The sequence below is a fragment of the Bubalus kerabau genome, chromosome 2 (assembly GCF_029407905.1).
Source record: "Bubalus kerabau isolate K-KA32 ecotype Philippines breed swamp buffalo chromosome 2, PCC_UOA_SB_1v2, whole genome shotgun sequence".
Lineage (NCBI taxonomy): Eukaryota > Metazoa > Chordata > Mammalia > Artiodactyla > Bovidae > Bubalus > Bubalus kerabau.
Window position 1 is genome coordinate 79,211,543 of NC_073625.1, and position 26,257 is coordinate 79,237,799.

Here is a 26,257-nt window from a genome sequence, read left to right on the forward strand (position 1 = left end):
AAAGGTAAAACACATACAGTGCGCTTTTAGTTGTTTTTGTTATTGTTATTATTGCATTTTGTGAGCATTCAACCTCCTTAGTCTCATAATAAAAATGGCAAAAAGAGGAGGGAAGGAATGTGAATCAGCCAGCCAAACACACAGAAACGCCTGGCAAAGCCGACTAAATTAGCATATGCTAGGCTGAGTATTTCCCTCTGTTGTTACATAACCCTTTTCTAATAGGAAATCACTTCTCCTACTTAACCCTTTCAGGAGGTTTGGGATTCACCCACTGTTATATTTTTATTTTGCTTCATTTATTTTCTCAAAAATTATGTAAATCATCTATTGAAGGGCTTTTATGCCAAATTCTTCTCCCCCACCCTTCCATCTTTCTGTATACAAATGTTCCATTCTGTGCCCAACTTCAGGATTCAAGAATCAACTTTTCTATAGCCTTCACTGAGAGGATCTAATTAGCATTTTAGGCTCTCTTTACTCATGTGCAGCTTTCTTTAGAAAATGTATTAGTTCTATGAGGTTTCCCTAAGGATTCATAATACTCTAGTTTGTTACATGTACTGTGATATTCACTGTGCCTTAATTATGCGTGTGTCCTCATTTCAAAGCCTTTTCAGGGATCATGTGGATAGAACAGGGGTCTGGCTGTAAGTTCACTGTCATGTATTAATGTGTAGGTGGTATTCAGAGAAGGATGTTTCTGAAGGCAATCTTATGTCTATGACTCTAGTATAGCAAGCAGTTACTCACATTTTTACACTTTAACTAGTTACTCTGCCAAGGCAGAATGAGATTCACCATTGTAATACAGAATACAGTGTCTGTTATTTCTAAATAGTTCTTTGCTTTGGGACTGAAAAAAAAAATAATGAGTGAAAATGTGTATCCCTTATCCCGAATAGGAATTGTTCCTTTTCACTCTCCCAAATAAAAAGAAGAATCAGAAATTGTTCCTAAATCAATACTCTATTCCCTAACTAGCCCATTAACACATCTTGCTATGGTGGGATCTTGAAGTTATACTGTTTATTATTTGAGGCTATAGATTTTTAGATAGTATTGATAGTCTGCAATCTTCATGGGCTGCTAAATGTCAGCACATTGGCAAATTTGAGACATATTTTCACTTTTTGATTTGGATGCAGTGTGGAGAACTGTGAAAATATATAGGAATGTTGAACGAGTGAGAAGGAGAAAGAGGAAAATATGTATATATTGAGACTACATTTGTGGAGGGATAGCTGCAATAATTTGCCCATTTTAGTACATGTCACCATTTATAAGGAGGACATTTTCCTACATTGCATGAATTTAAAAGTTTACTTATCTTAATTGTACCCCATGAGTTGCTTGTATTTGTGTGTTACATATAATCAGAAAATTTAAGTTTAACTTGTAAATGCAACCATTCTTTCTTTTTTCTGATCATTACAGTATAAAAGCATTTTATGAGTTAATATACTAACAATTTTAACCAATTTTTGTTTCATTATTTTACACAACTGAATTATTTTCTATACCATATTATTATTAATGGTAGCTAAAAATGCTAATGTTCAGGAACACATAGGAGTTTTTTTCATGGGAATTTTGGACCAGAATCTGATGTGTTTTAGTAGACAAAAGATTACCATCTGCCCTTTATTGAATATTTTAAGCATTTATGTTTTCTTAGTTTATGAGAGAACTAAGCATTTTATTTTGTCTATGTTATGATCTATATAACCCCTACATGGATTTTTCTTATAGCATTTTGAATGTCTCCTCTAGTGGACTATAAGCCCCTAGAGTACTGGGTCTTAGTCTTCATTTTATTTCAGGTGCCTAATTGAATGTCTGGCCTGTGTCTTTTTTTAATGTTTTCATTTCACTGATTGATTAGTTCTCTTCCAGTCTATTTAATCTTGATGCATCTTTTTAATTGGTTCCAAATAATATTTAAGTACTTATAATTGCCAAAATGCCAATACGGTATTCTGAATAGAATAAATATTTGCAATCAATTTTCATTTTAAACTACAGGAAGAAGAAAAAAAAGGATACCAAGAAATATCATGCTTAATAATGACATACTTCACAAAAAATGTAGAATCACTCCTTTCAGTTAAGATAGTCACTTCAAATTTGCCCTGAAAACATTTGAATCATGGCTTTGAACTCCCTGATTTCTCTGGGCAATGTAACCTGTTGTCTTTTTTTACAATTCCTGGCCCCTAAAATATTCCTGATGGTGACTTTGGGTAAACATGAAGTCAGATCATCTTATTGTTCTATTTAGAGTAGCTAGTATTTCTGGATAAATGTATAAACAAAGAGGAATTACAGACTGACCTTGATCTGCCAGATTATCAGTGAGGACTGACCTGCTTTTGTTATTGCCAAGCTGTAGAGTAAAGGTGCTCTGAGTAGTCCTACAGATTCAGGGTATATTTTTCTCAGTTTAACTCAGGGAGATTCCATTCATTTTATTTAAAAGGGCTTTTAAATAAATTTTATATATATATATATATACACAAAATGCTTAGCCATAATTCTACAGTTGAGGACAAATGTTTGCTGTGGTTGAATTTGATTTAGTTTTCTTTTTACATTTTGAAGACAGTGGGAGGTAGAATGGAAATATTTACTACTTTTTTAAAGAGAATTTAAATATAGTTACTAGTGCTGAACTCCAGGGGTGAAAAGACTTTCTACAATTTGTGGTGACTCTATTTCCACATAAAATGTTTTAAGAATGCTTTTTTGAAAATGTCCCAGAGAAATGTAGTTTTTCTTAAAAGTTACATAGTTCTTTCAAATTAAAAAAATCAATTTTACCATTGTCTTTTGGATTTTTGACTATTTCCTGACTCTTGGCATTCAAAAGAAAATTAAGTAGGCTGTGTTAAGATTCATTTGAAGCCAAATCAATTCATGTAGAAATAAACATTCAGTTAACAGATATTCAAAGTAGATTAAACTATCTCAATTCATTGAGGGCTGCTGCCACTTTATAAAGTTAATTTTAAGAATTATATTCTTGCATAGCTTCTGTATCTAAAATCTTGCTTTATATGGAGATGTGTCAGTATGATGTAGCAGTCAGGCAAGGATAACTTCATCTTTAATGTGGCTTTTGTTCAGCCCCTGATGATCCACTTTTCAGAGCCTAGTGACAAAAAAGGAAGATAGTTTGGGAACCAACTTTGTTGACGCTGTCACTGTTTTTATAAACAATTATTTTAATATGTTACTGAATTGTATTCATTATATTGAGATATTCCTATAAATCTATGATTAGAAGTCACATATTTTAATTTTTTATGTGTAACTATATAGTATCTGAAACACTGGAAATGTATGGAATTATCATACCTTTATATATCTCAGCATTTTTGTCATAATGACCCACTCAGAAATTGAATTTTCAATTTGATATAAGGGAAGTACCCTTGTCACTTTAAATGCTAAAGCATTTCAGATCAACATTCTTGTGTAGGGTCACCAAATTTGGAACAACTTCCATAATATTCACCAAAATGATATTGTACTAAAGTGCATTGTCTTTATATAAAAAGATTTTATGATAACTAGCATGAATAATAAGTTGTGTGTTCTATAATATTTATGAATGCAGTTTTAAAGGTCAAGAGACATTTATAGAGAATAGTTTCTTGTCCACTGGCTTGTTTTATATATATAAATATATATAATATATATTTATATATTATATATGTAATATAGAAATGCTGTGAGTGAAGTAAGACTAATGGTGAATTTTAATTCTCTGTATCCTTTCACTTCTGTGTAATAGCTAAGGTAAAGATATTGGTAGAGGAATAAGTTCATAATTTTTTAGAGGTCTGATAGAGGACATTGAAGTCAAATTTACTTTAAATTTTTGTTTTGCTTTACCTAATTTTATTGACTGTTCAGATACAGACTACCAACAAGGCAAAACAGATTATCTTTGAAGGAAGTGATAGTGTTTTATAATATGTCAACCATGTTTGACAGATGGGTACAGATAGATTGGAAAGACTGATAATTTTTTTATCATTTTATCATGCTCATACTATAAAATAGAGTAAACATGATTTGGCATTAGGAATCTTTCCTTCTGAGAGCTTCTCATCATCTTGGTGTACAGAGATGGAGAATGGGAGCGATTTGGTGATAGAGGAAGAGGCAATAATGGATACCCATAATCCTTGAGTGGAATATCATCAATACATTTAGTGTGGGAGTGGGAGTGATGTTAGCCTGGTGAATGTCTTTTATTTTGTAGTGAAAGTCCAGAGATACCCCTGGACTAATTTTAGACTTTGATTTTTGCAAGTGCCCTACAGCATCAAGATGTAATGGTAGGAATCAAGGGACCAAAGTTCTTATCAAAGCCATGCCACCATTTTGAAGATGAGTAAGATGCTTTTCTGGCAGCTCAGTTTTTTTATCTGTGGATTGAGAGACTGGAACCAGGTCTGCTCTTCGGCACTGTGTTGTATAGGATCTTAAGGAGGGCGACACACTGAAAAAAATGGTTTCTTTTTGACTTTCCACCTAAAGGTCTTTTCAAATGCAGTCAGTATTACATGAAATGTGTGCTCGTAAAATACCTTTTACTAAAATTTATTTTTAATAGCTACTCAAGCATTATTCAGTGTTTAATGTTTTTACATGTTAAGAGATTGTTATTCTGATGCATGTGTCTGTATAAATTTCAGAACTTTTTTTTTGCCCCTAGATCAGTGAGTTTTATAAGTTAATTTTGTGGCCATCAGCCTGAATTTTGGCCACACATTTATTTTTTAATGAAATTACATCCATAAATCAGTTTTGAAAATTAGTAAACTGTTGATATGTTAGTCATTTTTATTGGGGAGTGGATTGAATTAAGTTTTAATTTTGAGTTCAATTTTGTTTTTCTGTGCATTTAATTTACATGTATGTAAAAATTTCTACAATCCTATTATTTTTCATAGTCACTGATTTTCTTAAACATAACATTCATTTATTGATTCGTTTTTCAACAAATATGTACTTGAAGTCAGTGTTGTAAACGTTGGATATACAAATAGACAAGATAGAAATAGTTTCTAACTTTATGGAGCCTATACTCTAGTGACTGAGACACAGAATAAACAAATCAAAATATTATAATGCCTTAATTCTTTTTTTTCTGAAATTAAAAAAAAATTTTTATGCTAATATCTTTTCCACAGCAACAAAATGTGGATATATCAATGAGGATATGAAATCACTGGCTTATCAACAATATTATAAACCTCACTGGGCTTTTAACATTTTTACTTAAGGTTGGATTAAACAGCTCTCATTTCCTTCAGTCGTTTATCCTGAAAACATTCTCAGTATGATGCCGTTTCTTTCTTTATTAATACAAGTTGAAAGAAGCTGACAAGTGAACAAGAAATATTTAAGCACACTCTATTCTAACTGATTTGTTCAAGAGGATGATTCATTTAATTTCATAAAGGATCAGTGGGCCAGAACTGTAGATGACCAGGTCAGCGGAGGGAATGTAGGGGAGAAGAGGTCTGTGAGAAGGATCTATGTAACAAGCAACAATATTTAGTTTTTTAGAGCTGAAGTTCTGCTTGAGCAATTCTGATGTTACCAGCAACAGTCATTTAAAGAGCTGCTGATGCCTCAGGGAAAACATTTTTAAAGTGTCCTATCTAGAAACAATGCTCCTTGTACTGTGTCATATATATTAAAACTCCGTCCCTTGCTTATATTACAGTACATCGTGCCTGATTAAAACCTGTACCGCTGTAATGTGACTTCTTGAGAGTGCCGATTAAATGTCGCTCCTGAAATATTTCCTCCTGCTGAATCTCTCTGAATATGATTGAAATATTAATCACCTGGTAAACAAAGCTCATGAATGGATAGGATACAATTAAATGTTTTTAATAAAGTGAATTTTATGCAATTATTTTGAGTGTTATAGAGAAAATGCAAAATCATACAAACAGGCTACAAATATTCTTGATATCTTTATATTGCTTTCTTTAATATTTAACTTTGACTGATGGCTTCAATATGCAAATTATGTCATATTTCTAAGAGATTCTATGGTATTTTTGAATAGTGTCACTCACTAGCCAGTAGGATCCCTGGAGTAGGTGATATGTATCTTGTAATAGATAAGATTAAAAAATTGATACATACTCTGAAAATCATAATGATGGTGATTTAGCCTGTTTAGTGCTGTATTTAGTGATTTGTTTTTTTGGATTTCACTCAACTGTACATCGCACAGACAGAAAAACCTCAGCTTAACTATTATCTTTAATTTTGCTTTCTGTATATTTTAAAGGAAACTTTAAAATTAAAGCAATTCAAGTAAATGCTTTGTTGCAGGTAATGATTTGCAAGAGTGTAGTTGTATAGAAAATGATTTATTTTGAAAGTATATTCAATTTTTCAAAGTAAATCAGAGAGGCATACATATTTGGAACTTTTCTAGAGGGAACTAGGTGGTGCTGTTCTGTCATCTTTGTGTCTTAGTGACTTCTTTGATTTTTTTCTCTGTTCATTAAACACTTTTGTACAATAGGTAAGGTATAGTTTTGGTCTATAGTGGCCTTATTTTTGTTAACCAACAAAGTTTATGTTGATCATGAATCTTTTCTTTTCAGCAGTATTTTTGTACAGCAGATAAAAACTTTCTTCCTAAGCAGTAAGCTATATCACAGTTTAAAATGTCTTTTTTATTTCTTCATCATTTAAATTATTATATACAATTCTGAGATCTTCAAATATTTATATTATTATGTGTTTTTAAATTCTTCCACTATTCTACTTGTAAAAATACTTATGATTGGTTTAATCAAAATTTAAAGTGCTGGAATTTTTGTGCAGAGTTGATTTAATATAAAAATGTCACAAAATGCATAAGCTCAAGGCAAACTTAATTGTATTTTTGAAATACTAAAAAAAAAATCAACTAAAACTTTAAACAAAGAAAAGTAAAACTTTCCCTTGAAAATAAATTGGTTGCTTACTTTACTTACATATAAGAAAAGTAACCTCAATTAGGCCATCAGTTAATCTTTTCTTGTTTCTAGATATTAAGTTAATTTTGTCTTATGATCTTGGTGGTACTTGATAGTCCAAAGAAGTCTCTTATTTCAGGCTAAATAACAACAAATAAAGTTACTCCACTGTCCATGTATTTTTGGTATACTGGTATTTTGGGGGTATATTTTCTTAGTAAGAATTTTGACTTCTGGATACCCTTAGGCTTAGAGAATCAGATATGAGAAAACTTTAAAAGGGTTGCAGCTTTTTCCAACAAAAATCATCTTGTAAGTTGTGTTTCTTAATTTTTTAATACCTTTAGAGAAGAGTTTATCGTGTAATTTATTTTCTAATATAAATCTGGACATAAAATAAGGATGAAGTACTTCAAGAGTTCTACCCATATGTTTTCTTGTAGACTCATAGTTCTATCATTTTGAATGTAAACAAAAATGATTTATATTCTTTTTTTCCTGACATAATAAACACTCCTTACTATTTTTATCATAATATGTTCAAGATTTATCTTTAATAGAAAAGTGAATGTTATATAGACAACTCTTTGTGTTTTCTGTTATCTCTGAAATCTTTTATCTTTAGAAGACAGAATCAATGTGGAATTTCAGAATTGGGTCCATGGCATGTTGTCTTACAGTGCAGAGAGATAATCTCTGAGATGAACATCTGCTAGACTAATAAACCTAAGTGAAAGTGCTGCTATACCTCTGTGCTCATGTCTGGTCTCCTGGAATAAAATGGAAGTCACAAGTATTAAGATGGATACCAGTGGCTAATCATTTGTCAAATAAGAGTTCAGATTGGGAAAGCTGCATAAGGGAATTGAGATTATTCATTCACAAGAATACCTTCATTTTGTATCAAATGAAAAACTTCCTAAGAAGGATTAGGTAACTCCCATTTTATACTGCCATAAGCTTAATTGTGAAGAAAACGAATAGTAAATAAACACTTTGGGATTAGATAAAAAATCAGTATTTTTGTCTTGGGTGTCAATTTTTTATATTGCAAAAATACTTTCTAACTTTTAGATGATGTCATTATGAGAGTAAATCTTGGATTAGATAAAGAAATTATGAAAGTTATTCATAGATTTGCCATATCTGCTTGCTCAATAATATAATTTATGATTTCTACTTTTTGAAAGTTGACATTTTGACAGCAATACTAATAATAAAATACTTAACTTTAATATATTAAATGCCAGATTTATCTTTCGAAAAGTTAAACAGCACTGTCATTGGACCAATCCTTTGTAGATAGCCTATTTTTAAAATACGCCATACGTTAAATAAAGCATGGTATTTGGTGAAACATATTTAAATCATAAAGTGAGTATATTTTAAGCTTATTTTTCCTCCCAGGATACAGAAAGTGTGCAGATTATTTCATTTCTTAAATGTCAAAAATACAAAACCCTATATTGTAACTCTGTAATCGCTTACTGCTTTAGAGGTAAATTGGAAAGAAGAGACTAAAACACATCTCTGGCAATACACTATTTTCTTGGACTTAGGCTCCAGAATTAGCACCAAAAATATTGTACACATTTTTCATAATTTATTCTGGTTATTTATTTATTAGAGATCTAGTATTAGAATAAGAAGAGGCTTTCTTCACAATTATTTTTGATGAAGATTAATCTCAGGCAATGTAGCATAAACCATTGACTGTTAGCAATCAGTGGCAGCAAGTAGATTACTTGGCATGTCATTTTATCTTTCCAAATGCTCCTTTGGAAACTTCTGACAAAGATCCTTTTCATCTTGTCGTGTTTTATCAATGATGAAAGATTTATATCTCATGGATCTAGAGATGTTTTTCACTTTAAAAAGTAAAGCGAAGTAAAAAAAAAGAAAACAGCAATAAGTAAGGGATTTTTGGATTTCTTTTGAAATCTGAGTCAGAAAGCAGAATAGCTGAAAAAGTCAGAAAAGAGAGTAGTGATAATTAAGAGAGTAAAAGCAACAGTCTCATGGAGAGGATAGAGGTATATGTTTGTATCTTTAAGTATATTTTTCCTTATTAGGAAGATAGAAAATAAGAGTCTTCAAATGAATCTTGATGTAAAATTATAGTTGATGTTAGCAAATCAAATTTTGATGGACCTAACAGAGACATTGTACATGGTGAAGGAGATTAGCATATAACTAAATAAGAATTTTGGATGACCTTTACTGCAGAACCTAATTGTAGTGAGACAGCACAAGTAATGAAGAATTCTAACACTGTTACAGATAGGTACAATTAATATTAGTCACATATGACTATGAATAACACAATGAATGGCTTTTGGAGAAAATGTTTTATCATAAGCTTATTATACCTTCATATACAGCTTAATAGAAAACTTTCTTAAAATATCTCCTCTAGTTGGCTTTGATTGGTGGAGGAAATGGCAACCCAACCAGTATTCTTGCCTGGAGAATCCCAGGGATGGGGGAGCCTGGTGGGCTGCCGTCTATGGGGTCGCACAGAGTGGGACACGACTGAAGTGACTTAGCAGCAGCAGCAGCGGCAGCAGTTGGCTTTGATTGTGTCAAGATCTGATTTGTTTTAAAATTTGAACCCTCATCTTCCTATGCTGGCATTAACATGAGTGAAAGAAATGAAATACTTAACAAGTACTTTGTTTTGAAGATCAGTCTCAGGAGAAGCTTTTCTTATTTTGTAGTTTACAAATTGTCAACTTTTTAGAAAGTGTCTTTACCAGAAAACCTGGGCTTGCCTCTTGGTAGGTGTTTAGCCAAAAGACACAACCAAGATAAAGATCAGGAAAATAACGGATTTCTTATTGATACTTGCAGCAAATAAAGCCCAAAGCAGTGTTTCCCTAAGAACAAAGTTGTGGAAGTTTTAAGGTAAAGAAATATGCATATTCATGAATAGGCTTGCATCAAGGAGAATTCAGTATACAATTGGGGCAAAAATCTACAGGGTCTAAGCTTTAGTATAACTGAAATCAGGAGGTTCAGAAAAAGCATCATCATCCTTTAATTGTTCTTTAGTCTCTAAGTCATGTCCAACTCTTTTTCTGACCCCATGGACTGCAGCACACCAGGCTTCCCTGTCCTTTACTATCTCTGTGAGTTTGCTCAAACTCATGTCCATTATGCTTTAGGTTCTGGTTGATCCAGTAACTGAGTGCTTCAGGCTAATCTTACCAAACAAAACTGGGAGTCTTAACAACTGGCATATGATCTTTGCTATTGTTACTTCTCTTCCTGATAACAGTCATTTGTTCCCACATTCTTTTGTTACCTTAACATCATTAATTACTGAGATCTGTTCAAGGACAAACTTTGTGACTAGGCTTTAGATTACAAATGGCTTAGGCCGAAAATGGCTTCTCGTGTGTCCCTAAAGCTATGCCTGCTTCTCTTTCTTTGGGAATCCCATAACCCTAGCTACTTACTGTCTTATTATTGGCCATATACACTCAGTTGTAAAACTGGGAAAAACATCTCAGCAGAGCAGCTCTTAAATACAGGCCAATGTATCAATCATTGATTTGTTTCAATCAATGAGAAATTGACTTTAAAACAAAATAAAACAAAGCAAAACATAAAAAAGCAGTCTCTACTTTTAATCCCTAATGTGTCAATCAGCAGGTGCTTCAAAGGGAACATTGCTTGTGTGAAACTAAACTTTTAAAAATTAGTGTGAACTTGACATTTTAGGGATCCACCTTTATCCAAAAGTCTAAAAATAAGAATTTTTGAAAGAGTATTAACGCACTTATAAAAAACTTGTTTTATTCACTTAAACAAAAATATTTGTATTAGTATTCTCTAATATCATAAATTAGAGAAATGTGACAAGCATTTAGAAATCAAAATGGTATATTGGCTAATCTAAACATCAAGAAATTAATCTAAATGTACTAATAAGCAAAAGTAGTTCCCCTGACATTATCAAAGACATTAACATCATTATCAGGAATTACCTTGTTGTCTTGCTAACTTGTTTATATTTTCTGCTTTTTCTCTGTAGGCACTAAGCTTTGTGAGTACAAAGATATTGTTTACTGTTTTTATCTTCTGCATTTGGAATATTATCTGGCACACAGTTGTTCAATAAATTTTTTTACATGGATCAATATGATGCTTTTGATTTATTTTTTAAATAAAATACTTTTTTTAGCAACTTCCTATATCAACAAAAAACAGATTAACATATTTAAAATACACTTAAAATTAGTTAATATGTAAGAAAATTCTTTAAATTCTTTTTTCAGACATTTCATGTCCCACATTTGACTCTAGACCATTTGTTGAGAACTTTTATAATTGTGTTTATGGCATTAGACTTGTAATAAAGCACAATACTGCTATTGCTCATTTAAAGCAATAAATTAACATAGAACAGGGGAATTTACGTGTTGAAATGCCATAAGAACATTTTACAAAGTATTAATATATTATCCATATTAGCTCTTTATCATTGCTAATATATAGTTCAGAGTGTGTGTGTGTCCATTATTTATATCAGAAATTTTTCTGAAGTCATGAAACCATGATTGCATTATGTGAAAAAAATAAAACCAAAGATAATAGGCCATAGGGGAAATTCTACACAAGAAACATAGTAAAATTGGATGGAAATTTAAAATAAGCTCTGCTGTTCTTTAGATTTAAACATGATCTCATTTCAACCCTATTTAAATCTTATTTCAGAGACCACATAGTGTAAATGGAAAGTACAAGGGATAGGGCATCAAGAATTTAAGATTTGATGATGACTATGGCATCGGATCTATCACCTAGGGAAACAGCTCATCTCTAGGGGTCAGTTACTCAGATGATGTTAGACTTGGATCGTCTCCCAGGTGTCTTTCAACTTGAAGATTGACCCTGAGTCCACAGTTAAGATAAACAGATATACCTCCTTGCAAAGGTCAGGATATGATTATGTCTTCATCATTAAGTGAAAAGTTTTCAGTAGATAAAAGTGTTTTAAAATGATGAAGTCAATTACAAGCTGTGCTTGTAAAATTCTGATACACAAATAATGTGTCTTAAAAGTGCATGTTTATTATGTGTATATATATTCATATATGTATTGTTATATTGGCATTCTATAGATATATCAGTATATAAACCAATAAACTATTTTTATTTCATTTGTTTTAAAAATAAGTATGCTTAATAATTTATTGCATTTCTGACTTTTCACTCTGCTGTTAAGAGAGACATGAATAACTGGAAGGGGTATCATTGAAGATTCATTCATCTTGTAAAATACTTACAAGAAAAATCTTAAACTATTAGAAATTATTAGCCCAAAAATGATACAAAAACAGAACAAGCTTGGTAATTCCAGGAATAGGCTTCAGTAAATGAAGATTATTTTGCACTAAGTGCCATAAACAACTGTTTTTTATGTTCATTAAGGGTCAAAACAAAGATAATGTTTTTAAACTACTCCAAGAGTACTTTACACTTCAGTTAAGAAATTATTTCCAGAATAGGAAGTGGTGAAATGCTTTCTTGGTATCTAAAAGGATAGATATATATATTTTTTATCTTTATTGAATGATTTAAAAGTGTGCCCACTTAGAGATAAAGAGAACTGAAAGGCCTCACTCAAATCATGAGATAGCTCGTCATGAAACCAGTTTGCACAAGTTCTAACAAACCCCAAATTTCACTTTTTTTTCAAGCAGAATTTGTTTTTTAGACAGCTAAATCCATATTTCCTTTGTAAGTATGTCATTAAAGAAAGGTTACATTGATTAAAGAGGATTTTATAATAACCTCTAATGATAATTGTACAAAGAGTTAAATTCCTTTCATTGGAGCAAGGCAAATGCAGAGTGTTTATAGGCGATCTAGAAGGTCAGTACTCAGACTAATTCACCAACAGCCCCAGATGCTTGGTTAAGCTGCCAGCACAGTGCTTTCCGAGTCTGCCAGAAAGTCAGCTGCAGCTGCAGGGAACATTTTTTTTTCCCACCCAGTGATAAGCCTGTGGATTTTACAATTGCCATGGAAAGAACAGAATTAGGAAATGTAATTCAGGGTGATGATCACCTCACTTACCCTATTAATGGGTTTCAAATTAATTTATTATGAACAGCAAAATATAAACATAAGAAGAGCTTATGACATGGGCATGTTCTCAAATACTCTGTTTAGTCACATTTTGGAAAGTAATTTTCTGAGACTATCTTCCCAGGCTCAGTTCTATTTTATTCATTTTTAATTTTTTTTTTTTTTTTGGATATCTGGTAATAACAATCAGAATAATAAAAGTAACCATTTTATGTTGTACTGTTATCTTACTGTTATCTGCAGTTAGAGAATCATAACCACAGATGCAGAGGGTGGTAGTATGTTGTTCTTTTGGAAATTACACTGTACTGACCTTTGATCTTGCTCTACTGTGTAGCTTTGAGCAAGCAATGTTACCTCTCTGAGGATAAGGTATTTCACCTGAAAAATGAGAATGTGATAGCCATCTTACAGGTAATTGTGAGCGTTATTTAATAAACAGAGTAAAATGCCTGATAATCATGTTCAGGAAATTATGGCACTCAATATATTGTGAGAGAAAATTTAAAAAATTAGAAGTTTGCATTAGATCCTCAGAGTTTTGAATGTGCATTGCTCAATGATACTTCATAAAATATTTTAAAGATAATATTAAAGAAATTAAAAATAATCAAATGAGAAACACTGAAGAATCCTGAAAATAATCACACAACATTTTAAAAGGATATAACAGTATATTCTTTAATTTCATAGTGCACAGTAGTTTGGGCAGGAGTTCTAGAGAAGGGAGGAATATAGAAAGAAGTATAAAGCAGGGTGTAATGTAGTATATTGCTCTTTATAAATCTATATTTAAGTATTGGGAGAAAAGTGGCCATAAAATGTTTTAACAGCAGTATGCTTTAAGTAACTTGCATTTTAGATATTCCATAACTATCAAAACAACTTGAAGATTGCTTCTGTATTTGAGTGTAGATAGCTTTACTTGCCTATCTTCTTTCCCTCCTTCCCTCCCACTCCCCCTTCCTACTTTCCTTCCTTTCTTCCTATTAATCTGAATGTATTGGAGAGAGTCCATTTCTTTTTTCAAAGTATTAAATGCATTCCTAGAAAGAGTCATCTCACTTTTGTATGGATGGATTTCAGAAACTAAATAAAAACAAATATCAACAACATAGCCAAAAACTATACTACCCAAGTGGGAGCTGTTGCCAAGGTCTATTGGGCGATCACATTCCTTACTCTTCTGATTTCCAGTACCATTATATTTGAGTAGAAGGCATTATTTTAAACCACAAAAGAAATCTTGCTCACAATTCTTTGAGCTTCTCTCTAAACAGTTTCATTTAAATAATCTAATCAAGTTTTAAATAGCCATCCTGGAACTTTGTAGTTGATCTGCTCTGCACACGTTTGGGATAACAAAATTTGATATCTTTCCTCACTCATTGACTTTTAGGTTGAATTAAGACCAGTGTGGATTTGTTTGTCCTTCTGATGTTGCACCAGAAGGACACTTTCTTGGTGAGAAAATATCTTTTTAGTATTCATCATTTTCAAAGTTATAGAATATGCACATAGGCCAGTTTTTTACTAAATGAAATATTAATTTCTGTTTCTAGTTGTAGATGTACCTGTATAATGTAATCCACTTTTAGGATTTCAAAATTAATATAAAATATAAATTTTAGAACAGTGTTTTAAATACATATAACATTTTTATGATAGTCTGTATCCACATGAACTAAATATCTGGATATAAAGCTAAAATCCAAGATTAGTAATTTTTACCCAGCATATAATCAAACTGAGTTTTTATAATGCAAACCCACACATCATTTTTAATCGAGTAAATATTATGGAAAATAAGTGTGAGTTTATATGGAGAAAAGGATTAGGATTGGAATTTCTCTGGTTTTATGTGTGAATACTATATGTACAATAGGAATATCATCTTTTTTCTTTCAAAGAGTTCTTTAGAATTTGAGCTGGGATTTAAAAAAAATAATAATAGTGTGAATCTATGAAACTAATAAACAATACAAAATTATTCTATCTGATAAAATAGCCTAATTATTCAGCACAAAAGTGTACAAAACATAAGAACTGACACATGATGTAAAGTCTCTAGCTTCTTTATGTGAAGTGATTATCTAAAGCTGACAGGGCATACTGAGAATGGCAGTCCAAGAAGGATAGGATTATTTTACCCTTTCAGAGCATAATTTTAATCCCGTCATCACATTCATTAACTAGACACATAACAGTACTAATAACTTTGATAGATATTTAACAAGAAAAATGAAAATATTTTATTCCTAATCTGCTGAGTTGGCCAATAACCAGTTATCATAAAAAATATAAACTAATATGAAGCATTTTTATTTGCAGTCATGCTCTTTAGTAAAGAGTAGTTCTGAATTTGACAAAATGTCAAAAATATATTAACAAAATGTTAATATATTGTACTGAGATTCAGATCAAAATGACAAAGCCTACAGTTTTTAAAAATGTTACCTTAGCTGAGGTGGCTGTATATGGTACCCCTTTTGAAATGGAAGTTTCAGTTCTATATATTCCGTTTGAATATTAAAGTCTTGATATTTTATTTTTGCATGTGTTATTTTTGTTCTATAACTTTGAGACCACTAAAATGGATATTCCATTGTTTTTCATCAGTTTCTTATTTTGTAAAAATATTTAGAGATCACATCTTCTTTTACTCTGTGTGATGCTAAAATCAAATACTTGTAAAACCAGTTTGTTTCTTCTCTTGGAGAGTCCCTGTCTCTATTTTTCTTGTCCATTGAATATGCATACAGATTTTCTCATTCCTGTAGAATTTTACTTTTACACATGGAATTCCACAGATGTTTATTTCTAATAAAACAAAAATTTTACAAGAAATAATTTTACAGAGAATGTTGATGACATGATATCTGTGCATTTCAAGGAAAGCTTTTTTCTGTGCAGAGTTTTTTAGAAGTGTCAGAAATCATCGTCTACCTCTCTTTCTTTCTGCAGAGAGCCAAGCAGGGAATTAGGAAATGAGGAGAAGTGCTTTGCACACAATGGCTTTCAATGAATATTATTGATGACTAGACACCTGCTAGGATGTAAAGGCATTTAATCCATATTATTTTGCCTTTTAACTTGTCAACTCAGACATGGCAGTCAGAAGCATTTTCTGTCAATCATTAGCCTTTGCATTGCATTATGATTTTTATTTTTCATTCTTAAAGCTTCAATATACAACATGATTGGGTCTTTAAATAATATAAATATTTTAGCTGTCTGAATGCAAATTGGAAAAAAAAAATGTGTTCTCTGAATATCAAAACATCCAGAGAGTGTGATGGACATAGATGCAGTTATTAACTTCTAAAAATTATTTTTAATAGAAAAAATTGCCCAGGATTTTAAATCATCTTTGAATTTTCTGTCTTTACAAATGCTTTCTTCATTGTGGTTAATCATCACGTACTGTTAATGCAACACTAAGGATTTATTTTGTTTTTCAATTTATTTGGAAAGATATTTTAGAAGGGAAGTAATGCAATATTTTTTCCAGTGATTAGGCTGAATGAAGAATTCCAGGAGATGGAATTCCTACAAGAAGGAAATCTTTGTGTGTCCTCTGCCTAGGTCAGTGTTCTAAGACATGGGCTCCCAAACATACAACCTTAAGAAATCAGTTCACTTAGATATGTTTCACTTTTCATCTGATTTTTCTACTTATAACAGGAATATAAATATTATATTTAAACTTTTGACTTTAGAGTTACCATAATGTAGCCAGCATCTTGGGAGAATGTTTTTTTTGACTCATAAAAGCTTTATAGGCACCTGGAAAATTCTGTTTACCAAGTTTAATGGAAGCCTTTTTCTACTATACTATCTTCTTTTCTGGAAAATATGAAAAATAATATATTTTCTCACTGTCTCAGGGACATATCATCTGGTACACTGCTATACTGGACAACAGAGTTCTACAGATGTTTTTAAGCTTTTCATGCCTCTCTGTTAATCATGCATTATGCTTGCCTTTAACAGTCATGCCCTTGACTTCTCTTCACATTTTGATGTCAAGAATGCAGATCAAAAAGAAAAAAAAAGTGTTAAAATCCACTTAAATAATATATTGATTGACTTATTTAATGAGGCATAAATAAGAGCCTGAGGCCTAGTGCTCACTAATCCAACAAATCTAGTTATCCAGGCCTGAACTGTTTGCCATTTACCAACCCCTCACTTTTAACTGCCTCCTGGATATCCTTACCAAAAGATGTGTACGCACATAAAAACATAGCAGATCCACCAAAGACTTAACTCATTATTTTTTCTGTTTAGCCACACCCTCTCAGTCCTTGCATGTCTGGAATACTCTATTTCAGTTAATGCCATGATAACTGCCCTAGCAAATATGCTAAAACACACACACATATACACACACACATACACACACACACAAACTTGGTGGTGTTCTTATCATCTCTGTATCTGATTTTCCATGTTGTCTCTATTTTTCACTTCCATTGACAGTTCAGTTCAGTTTAGTCACTCAGTTTTGTCCCACTCTTTGCAACCCCATGGACTGTAGCACTCCAGGCCACCTTGTCCATCACCAACCCCCTAAGTTTATTCAAGCTCATGTCCATTGAGTCAGTGATGCCATCCAACCATCTCATTGTCTGTCGCCCCCTTCTCCCACCTTCAGTCTTTCCCAGCATCAGGGTCTTTTCAAATGAGTCAGTTCTTCACATCAGGTGGTCAAAGTATTGGAGTTTCAGCTTCAGGATCAGCCCTTCCAATGAATATTCAGGACTGATTTCCTTTAGGATGAACTGGTTGGATTTCCTTGCTGTCCAAGCGACTCTCAAGAGTCTTCTCCAACACCACAATTCAAAAGCATCAGTTCTTCAACACTCAGCTTTCTTTATATTCCAACTCTCACATCCATACATGACTACTGGAAAAACCATAGCTTTGTCTACACGGACCTTTGTTGGCAAAGTAATGTCTCTGCTTTTTAATATGCTGTCTAGGTTGGTCATAATTTTTCTTCCAAGGATCAAGCATCTTTTAATTTCATGGCTGCAGTCACCATCTACAGTGATTGTCGAGCCCCCAAAAGTAAAGTCTGTCACTGTTTCCATTGTTTCCCCATTTATTTGCCATGAACTGATGGTACCAGATGCATGATCTTAGTTTTCTGAATGTTGAGTTTTAAGCAAACATTTTCACTCTCTTCTTTCACTTTCATCAAGAGGCCCTTTAGTTCTTTACTTTCTGCTGTAAGGGTGTGCAAATCTGAGATTATTGATATTTCTCCCAGCAATCTTGATTCCAGTTTGTGCTTCATACAGCCCAGCGTTTCTCATGATGTATTTTGCAAGTAAGTTAAATAAGCAGGGTGACAATATATACCCTTGATGTACTTCTTTCCCGATTTGGAATCAGTCTGTTGTTCCATGTCCACTTCTAACTGTTGCTTCCTGACCTGCATACACATTTCTCAGGAAGCAGGTCAGGTGGTCTGGTATTCCCATCTCTTGAAGAATTTTCCACAGTTTATTGTGATCCACACAAAGGCTTTGGCATAGTCAATAAAGCAGACATAGATGTTTTCCTGGAACTCTTTTGCTTTTTCTATGATCCAGCGGATGTTGGCAATTTGGTCTCTGGTTCCTCTGCCTTTTCTAAAACCAGCTTGAACATCTGGAAGTTCACGGTTCATGTATTGCTGAAGCCTGGCTCGGAGAATATAGGGCATTACTTTGCTAGCATGTGAGATGAGCACAATGGTGTTGTAGTTTGAGCATTCTTTGGCATTGCCTTTCTTTGGGATTGTAATGAAAACTGACCTTTTCTAGTCCTGTGGCCACTGCTGAGTTTTCCAAATTTGCTGGCATATTGAGTGCAGCACTTTCACAGCCTCATCTTTTAGGATTTGAGATAGCTCAACTGGAATTCCATCACTTCCACTAGGTTTGTTTGTAGTGATGCTTCCTAATGCCCACTTGACTTCACATTCCAGGATGTCTGGCTCTAGGTGAGTAATCACACCATCTGGATTATGAAGATCTTTTTTGTATAGTTCTTCTGTGTATTCTTGCCACCTCTTCTTAATATTGTTTTCCTCTGTTTTTTTTTTTTTTTTTTTTTTTGCAATGATCACTGAGGAAGACTTTCTTATCTCTTTTTGCTATTCTTTGGAACTCTGCATTCAAATGGATATATCTTTCCTTTTCTCTTTTGCCTTTCACCTCTCTTCTTTTCACAGATATTTGTAAGACCTCCTCAGACAACCATTTTGCCCTTTTGTATCTTTTTCTTGGGGATGGTCTTTATCACTGCTTCCTGTACAATGTCATGAATATCCGTCAGTAGATCATCAGGCACTCTGTCTATAAGATCTAGTCCCTTAAGTCTATTTGTAACTTCCACTGTATAATCATAAGGGATATGATTTAGGTCATACCTTAATGGCCTAGTGTTTTTCCTACTTTATTCAAGTCTGAATTTGACAATAAGAAGTCCATAGTCAGCTCCTGGTCTTGTTTATTTATTTATTTATTTATTTATTTATTTTTTTGCTGACTGTATAAAGATTATCCATCTTTGGTTGCAAAGAATATAATCAATCTGATCTAGTGATGTCCATGTGTAGAGTCTTCTCTTGTGTTCTTGGAAGAGGGTATTTGCTATGACTAGTGTGTTCTCTTGGCAAAACTCTATTAGCCTTTTCCCTGCTTAATTCTGTGCTCCAAGGCCAAATTTGCCTGTTACTCCAGGTATTTCTTGACTTCCTACTTTTGAAAAGGACATCCCTATAATGAAGGACATCATTTTTGGGTGTTATTTCTTGAAGGTCTTGTAAGTCTTCTTAGAAACTTTCAACTTCAGCTTCTTCAGCATTACTGGTTTGAGCATAGACTTAGATTACTGTGATATTGAATGTTTTGCCTTGGAAATGAATCATTCTGTCATTTTTGAGATTGCATTCAAGTACTGCATTTTGGACTCTTTTGTTGAGTATGATGGCTACTCCATTTCTTCAAAGGGATTCTTGCCCACAGTAATAGATATAATGGTCATCTGAGCTAAGTTAACCCATTCCAGTCCATTTTAGTTTGCTGATTCCTAAAATATCGATGTTCACTCTTGCCATCTTCTGTTTGACCACTTCCAATTTGCCTTGATTTATGGACCTAATATTCCAGGTTCCTATTAATATTGCTCTTTACATCATCAGACTTTACTTCCATCACCAGTCACATCCACAACTGGGTATTGTTTTTGCTTTGATTCCATCTCTTCATTCTTTCTGGAGTTATTTCTCCACTGATCTCCAGTAGTATATTGGTCCATTATCAGGACCATGTTTGAATTCTTGCATTGTTTCATCTGTACTATTGCTACGTTCTCTTATCAATCTGTCCTCACACCCTGTATCCTACACTGTGTCTCCATGGTTATTTTCCTGGGATGGCAATGGTGGGGGAGGTCTGGTTGCTTTTTCTCTTCTATGTAAAACTCACTCTAGATTTTCTTTTCTCAACACTAATTGCAAAACTAAGTACAAATTATTAAGTGTGACAGAAAAAGATGTCCTTATTCTGACCCCAAATGCTACTCACTTACTACTAACCACCCCACCCAGTCTTTGAATCCTATTTTCCACTAACTTGAAGCATTTCTCAAAGTATACACATTTTAATATGTTTTTATCCCTTTCACATGCCAAACATTAACAGGTAAGTGAATATAGGAATCAATTCATGTAGAACTGGAAGTAATCTTGAAAATAAGCTTTATTGGATGCCCAGGACTTTATGAGAAAACATTTATAATAGCAAAATTTAGTAGGTAATGAATTTGTGAACCTAGTTCTCTATAGCTATCAAAAGAAAGAAACAAAATAAAATTAAAGCAGATTTTGGGGGTTGGGGTTTGTCCTTGTGGGTTCATGCTTTGGTTTCATGAATTATTGTTCTACATGTGATGAGGTTTTTTATTTAATTATGTAACTCCAGTACTTAAAGCCAAAGTTGTGAACTTTTTTAGGTCTGAGTATATCTGTATATTTTTCATATTGTAGTATTTTGCTGATAGTATTCTTCTTATAACCTTATGAATTAGATCATGATTATAACTCAGTATTTGAAGTTAATGCATTTTAAAAAAACAAGGCACTTCTAGTCAGCAAATATCTTAATTCTTAATTAGACTTACAAAATATGAGTTAAAATAAGGTTGATTAAAACTATTTAGGAATATTATAAAGTTTAAAAGTATAATTTTATTAAGTTAATAGAATGGCTAAAAGTATTATTTTATACTGTGTCATAGAGATTTGAATAACTCTATAAATTAAATTTTAATCATGGCTCATTAATAATAATTAAGATGAATGGAAAAGAAAAATACATGTTCATTGATATTTGCTTCTGCAATATAAAGTGATTACACACATTTCATTTAAGATATTTTGATATATTCTTCACTCTTCCAGATGTATGGGAAGTAAGCCATAATGTCACTAAAAGCAAACTATTCTATAACATTTTTTTGCTCTTTAATAAAAGCAGCTATTTTAACAGCAGTGCTGACCTGATAATTGCTAGTGGTCTAAATTGGATGTACTTCAGTTAATGCATCAGTAAGTGATGTACCTTCAATGCAATTAAAAGATTCTAATCTAACCTAAGGAAAGATCTTGTTCATATTGACCGCTTTAAATTCAGAGTATGATTTCATATTTTTAAAGTGGTCCATGGCTTAGCTGACCCCATTAGTGAGATACAACCTTCCTTTGGTGTAGCCAGTTGCTGCTGAATAAGCTTTTCTGAAAGGCTTTGAATGAACTTCATCAGACAACTTCTATTGTTTAATTTCAGAAAAGGAGAACTGAATAAAAACAATCAAGATATTTAACAAGGAGATTGAGGAAGTATTGGATTGAAGAGAGGGATAATAATTTATCAAGTAACAATAATTATTCCATTTTAAATAAAGATCTTAACTTTTTTTTTGTTGTTCAGGCACTCAGTAGAGCCCAGCTCTTTGTGACACCATGTACTACAACACGTCAGGCTTCCCTGTCGTTCACTATCTAACTTTTTTATTGGATATTAACTTTTTTTCTAGCGAGGTATTTATTCAGATTTTGTCAGATATTAGTGATGTGACTTGCAGAGTTATCAGAATGTTTTAGTTTCCCTCTTAATTATTTTAGTGACTGGTACCTTTGTGTGTCTATTTTGTGGGCAGGGCAGTGGCCCCACTCCATCTCCCACCACCATTACTAATATTAGAATGCAGTTCTCATGTGACAGTAGAAAGGAAAGTATTAGTAGTTTGCCACAGTAACACACCTATGGATTATTATTGCAAAATTGTCATTACTATTATATTATTATTATTATCCTTATTGCAAAATTCAGGCTTAAATTGAAGAAAGTAGGGCAAATCTGAAGACCATTCATATTTAGCTATGACCTAAATTGAATCCTTTATTATTATACAGTGGAGGTGACAAATAGATTCATGGCATTAGAGCTGGTAGACAGAGTACCTAAAGAAGTATGGATGGAGGTTCATAACATTATACAGGAGGTGATGACCAAAACCATCCTAAACAAAAAGTGATGCAGGAAAGGAAAGTGGATGTTCAAGGAGGCCTTACAGATAGCTGAGAAAAGAGAGAAGCAAAAGTCAAAGGAGAAAGGGAAAGATGCATCTAACTTAATGCAGAATTTCAAAGAATAGCAAGGAGAGATAAGACTTCTTAAAGGAGAATGCAAAAAAAAAAAAAAAAAAGAAAACAGTAGAATGGGAAAGACTAGAGACCTCTTCACAAAAATTGAAGATACCAAGGGAACATTTCATGCAAAGATGGGCTTAATAAAGGACAGAAATTGAAAGAACCTAACAGAAGCAGAAGAGGATAAGAAGTGGCAAGAATATATAGAAGAAATATACAAAAAAGGTCTTAGTGACACAGATAACAACAATTGTGTGGTCACTCATCTAGAATCAGACATCCTGGAATGTGAATTCAAGTGGGCCTTTTTAAGCATTACTACAAACCAAGCTAGTGGAGATGATAGAATTTCAGTTGAGGTTTTTCAAATTCTTGAAGATGATGCTGTTAAAATGCTGCACTCAGAAGGTCAGAAAATTTGGAAAACTCAGTAGTCACAGAACTGGAAAATGTCAGTTTTGATTGCAATCCCAATGAAAGGCAAGGACAAAGAATGTTAAAAGTGCTGTGCAGTTGTGCTCATTTCACTTGCTAGCAAGATAATGCTCAAAATCCTTCAAGCTAGGCTTCAGCAGTATGTGAACTGAGAACTACCAGATGTGAAGGCTGAATTTAGAAAAGTTACAGGAACCAGATATCAAATTGCCAACATCTCTTGAATCATAGAAAAAGCAAGGGAGTTCTAGAAAAACATCTACTCTGCTTCATTGACTATGCTAAACCTTTCGACATTGTGGATCACAACAAACTGTGGGAAATATTTAAAGAGATGGGAATACTAGACCATATTACCTGTCTTCTGAGAAGCCTGTTTGAGGGTCAAGAAGCAACAGTTACAACTGGACATGGAACAATGGACTGGTTCAAATTGGGAAAGGAGTATTTCAAGGCTGTATATCGTCACCCTGCTTATTTAACTTATATCCAGGGTACATCATGCAAAATGCTGGGCTGCATAAATCACAAGCTGGAATCAAGTTTGCTGGAAGAAACATCAACCTCAGATATGCAGATGATATCACTGTAATTGCAAAAAAATGAAGAGGAACTAAGGAGCCTCTTGGCTGAGGGTAAAAGAGGAGAATGAAAAAGCTGGTTTAAAACTCAACATTCAAAAAACTAAGATCATGGCATCTGTTCCAATCACTTCATGACAAATAGATGAGCAAAATATGGAAATAGAGACATATTTTATTTTCTTGGGCTCCAAAATCAATCACTGTAGATGGTGACTGCAGCCACAAAGTTAAAATACACTTGCTCCTTGGAAGAAAAGCTATGACAATCAGACAGCTTATTAAAAAGCAGAGACATCACATTACTGATTGCTGCTGCTGCTGCTGCTGTTAAGTTGCTTTAGCTGTGTTCAACTCTGTGCAACCCCATGGATGGCAGCCCACCAGGCTCCCCTGTCCCTGGGATTCTCCAGGCAAGTATACTGGAGTGGGTTGCCATTTCCTTCTCCAACACATTACTGATAAAGGTCCATATATGCAAAGCTATAGTTTTTCCAATAGTCATGTACTAATGTAAGAGTTGGATGGACCATAAAAAAAGCTGAACATCAAAGAATCAATGGTTTCAAATTGTGGTCCTGGAGATGACTCTTGACAGTCCTTTGGACAGCAGGGAGATCAAACCAGTCCATTTCAAAGGAAATCAACTCTGAATATTCTTTGGAAGTACTGGTGCTGAAGCTGAAGCATCAGTTTGGCCACCTAATGCAAAGAGCTGACTCATTAGAAACAACCCTGATGCTGGTGAAATGGGAATCTGAGTTCTTGTTCACTGGGCCTAAGAATGAACTTCACAAAACACACAAACACTCATGGTAGCAAGTGAATAGGATATATTAAAGAGAAAGAAAGTACAAAGCTCTCAACAGAGGCACTGAGAAGGGGTTTAAGAGTCCCCCAGAGGCAGGACTTACAGAAGTTTACATCCTTACCAGTATTAATTTGTACATTTTTGGTTGGCTTCTGTCCTTAAAAGTCATTATTTTTAACCAATTAATTTAAAGGTCAAGATGTTTATCTAAACATCTTTATGGCTTCTCTTGATCTTCAGATTAAGTCACCACCCTTTTTCATGCACCCTGGCCATTTTGCAATGGACCAGATGTATGTGCTACAGATTAATGATCATCAGTTTTGTTTTGTTTTTTTCCCCCTCAGGCATATGGAACAGAAGTTAGTTACTGTCCTTTCCTGGATTTGAGTGTTGATAATTTATCAGACCAAGGACACATTCCAGGAATATGGGATAAAGGGTTAGGTTAATGGAATGAGATATTTATTGAAAACAAGACCTAGGTCTCAGAGCCCTACACTGGCTGCCTAGCAATTTCTACCTCATTGGGGAAGACTGAGGATAGGATGAGAAGGGGGCAACAGAGGATAATGTGGTTGAGTGGTATTATCAACTCAATGGGTATGCATTTAAGCAAATTCTAGGAGATAGTGAAAGACAGGGAAGCCAGGCTGCTGCAGTACATGGGGTCACAAAGACTCGGGCACGAACAACAAACTGCATTAGAAAGTTACTTCTGATCTTCTGTTTGGAATTGACCTTCTATTTCTAAATCAGAGAGCAGATATTTGAAGAAGGATGATAGACTTCCTGCCTACCTTAAGATGGGTGTGGCTGGGTCACTAAGTGCATTTGGATTCCACATCCATTGGCTTTGAATGGAGTAGGACAATTTTTCTTGATTCTAGAAACGGGTATTTGTGTCATAGCCTGACTCACTAGATGCCCTCACTGAGGTGGTGTCTTTTGATGTTTGTCCTGGGAAGTTGGGAAACTGAACAAGGAACTCTGCCAACCAGATGCCATTTTAAACTGCTAGTCTCTGCTTTTTTGTGCAATGCAAGATAATTTGCTGAGTATAAAAGGTTCTCTCTACTAGCTGTGAAGGAGAACTAAAGTTCAGCTCCAATTCTCTTAGGAAATTTTCTCTGACACTCTGAATTTCTCTTCTAGAGGACTCTGAGTAGACTTAATCATAGTCTTCTTCATATTATTAATGTGAATGTCTTGCCCACCAGCTGACATGCCTGCTAAAGACTAGCTTGCAAGTCTTACTCCTTTACTCTTCTGTTTTGTAACCTGCTTGAACTTGGTAGGCCTTCAGGAGGCGGTGTGATTTGAATTAAAATTAGATAATCTGGCCTGATTGTGTTGATTATGTAGCCACAGTAGTGTTAACTGTGATTATTAATGTGTGTTTGTTAAAAGTTATGGTGTCTATAGAACTTTTCAAGCAGTCAGCAACTCATATTTGTTTATGCCTAGCCCAGCTGTCTCCCCAACTCCCTAGACCATGCAGTGCCTTGCCATCTACTAATGTACCACAACTGTTCTATGATGCATCTGTTTTCCTAATTGCTGGAACTGATAAGGATAAATGAGTCCCATTCCCCCCTGCGGGTGTGTGTGTGCTTCATAAACTCAC